The following is a 2,264-nucleotide window of genomic DNA, read 5'->3' on the forward strand; positions in this document are numbered from 1 at the left end:
GAGTGTGTTTTCTGTGTATCCCTGCGTCACTCTTAAGGTCAGTGTGTCTGGCTGTGTGTGTTTGCCAGGCATCAGGCAGACGGTGACCCCTCGAACCCTCATGCTCGTTATGGAGTCCAGACTCAATCTCTTGTTAGCCGCTATCGCCTGGCACTAACCGTTCCTGAGCTCTGGCCCCGCTGCCTCACCACCAGAGCGGATATTTTTATCCAGCTCGCCCGCTCTCCTGCCCTTTCCCCATCTCTTTCTCTCTTCTCCAGCACTCAACCCCATTCCACCTCCCTCACAACCACTCACCTCTCCAGCTGCACGTCAGTCCAATTTGGGTCATCCTACCCCGAGCCAGGCCCCCCTTAGCCACGCAGCACGGCTACATTAGAGCATACGCAAGCGCACGGATTGGAAATCAGGATAATGGCAGCTCCTCCTGAGACCGAAGACGTCCACACGGGAGCGTGACAGAAGGCCTAGAGTGACTTGAGAGTGACAGAGCGTCGGGCGGCCATGTTGGAGGCTGAGGTTCTGAGGCGAGATGAAAGATAAAAGGTGGAAACGCTATTAACGCCTCGAGATGGAGGCTGTGTTTGCTCACTTCGACCTGATCGGAGAGGGAGAGGGAAGCTGCACTCGGCGCACCTCTTCTGTCACTGCCCATATAAAAGCGGAGGAATCAAATGTCTCTGACCTATGGTGATATTTCTTCAGATACTACAAGAAAGAGAGTGTGTATGTGTGTGGGAGAAAAAAGAAAAAGCCAGATGAGAGCATGAAAGAGCAGAGAAACAGACAGAGAGCAGAAAGATGTGGAGAGCGAGGGAGCAGCAGGAGGACTTGTCAGAGAAGTAATACAGCTCTATTCATGTCATGCAGCCGTGGCAGGACTTTTCGGCCTCTTTCCACACGCTGGGGCATCACTTATGTGAACACAGCAAGTCCAAAAAAGGGAGTCATGTCTGGGCTGTCTGTGGGTTTCTTTTAAAGCAAGCTTCTAGATCTCTCTTGGGCATCCTTACAGCTCATGTTAATGTCAAAATCTTGTTCTTCTGAGCAGAGCTGCATAAGCGGACATGGCATGCGGGCGCTTATATTTCTCGCCCGACATTACAAGACTTTAACAAAATGCCGCGCCGCACTACAGCGACCGTTCACTTCTCTGTGCGCCCTGGGAACGGTTGTGCCCCACTTGACCTTTCTAGTTCAACAACTGTCATTTTTGTTGTACCTTACCTTTTTTTGTGTCTTTTAACCTCTGCTTCTCTGAATTCTTACCCTTCTCTGTCACTGGATGCCTACTGACATATTTGACTTGACATCTGCTGTCTACCATGAGGATAAAACCAACCTTGTGGTTTAGATGGTTTGTCATCTGCCTGCAGCATTACCCAGGGACAGTGACCCTACAGCAGGGGTTTTCAAAATGGGCTCTTGGGACCCATGGGGGCCACAAGGGAGTGCAAGGGGTCAGCAAAAATTTGAGAGAAAAACAAAGATTTGATCAAATAGAGCTTTAGGGCTCTAAGAATTAACGTATGCACTTTAGATATTAAGGAAATATGTTTAACCCGAGCGGCAACCTTCCGGTCTCTCTCGTGAAACCAACACGGAAGTGACTAAAACTGCAATTCATCGACTGGCCGCTAGAGGCTGGCTCCAATAGGGAGTCAGTCCCATAGACTCCCCATGTAAAAATGCCCAACTTTACAGCAGAAAAAAATGTGTTTACAGCCAGGTACAAAAAATGGTTTTGGTCTATATAGTTAATTTTGCCCTTCATGACAACTGTGAGGGACATGGTGATGCGCTGCCAAGATGGCGACGGCCGGCTTCGCCCACTTTGAGCTTCAAAAACGCTCTTTAGAAACCTACGGGTGACGTCACAGACTGTATAAAAACATGGACGTAGTGTCCATGGTTTAACCCTAACGACCTCTTCATATTTACATTAATCAAACAGAAAAGGAATATTTGCTACATTTTAATTTCTAAAGACTGATCAGGCTGGTTTCTTATTTATATATATTAAAAAAAAGATTACATTTAAATATATATATGGGTCAGTATCACTGTAGGGTGCCTGTACATAAGTAACTCATTTGCTATGATAACTTAACATAAAATGACTATGAAAGGGTGTGTTATATTAGGCTAAGTTTTTATATTTATAGCAAAAGCATTACTTGGCTCTTTAGATACATTTTCTAGATTTTTTTAGTTTTGTGTAAGAGGATGCGTGTTATTTTGCTATGTCCCATGCACTGCTCATT

At 46.2% G+C, this 2,264-nt stretch overlaps 1 pseudogene; it reads right to left on the bottom strand.

Annotated features, from left to right (window-relative positions):
- LOC107738081 (serpin H1-like) overlaps positions 1 to 2,264 on the bottom strand; it is a 21,562-nt pseudogene that overhangs the window by 5,448 nt on the left and 13,850 nt on the right.

Source organism: Sinocyclocheilus rhinocerous, unplaced genomic scaffold (assembly GCF_001515625.1).
Source record: "Sinocyclocheilus rhinocerous isolate Xijiao unplaced genomic scaffold, SAMN03320098_v1.1 scaffold494, whole genome shotgun sequence".
NCBI lineage: Eukaryota > Metazoa > Chordata > Actinopteri > Cypriniformes > Cyprinidae > Sinocyclocheilus > Sinocyclocheilus rhinocerous.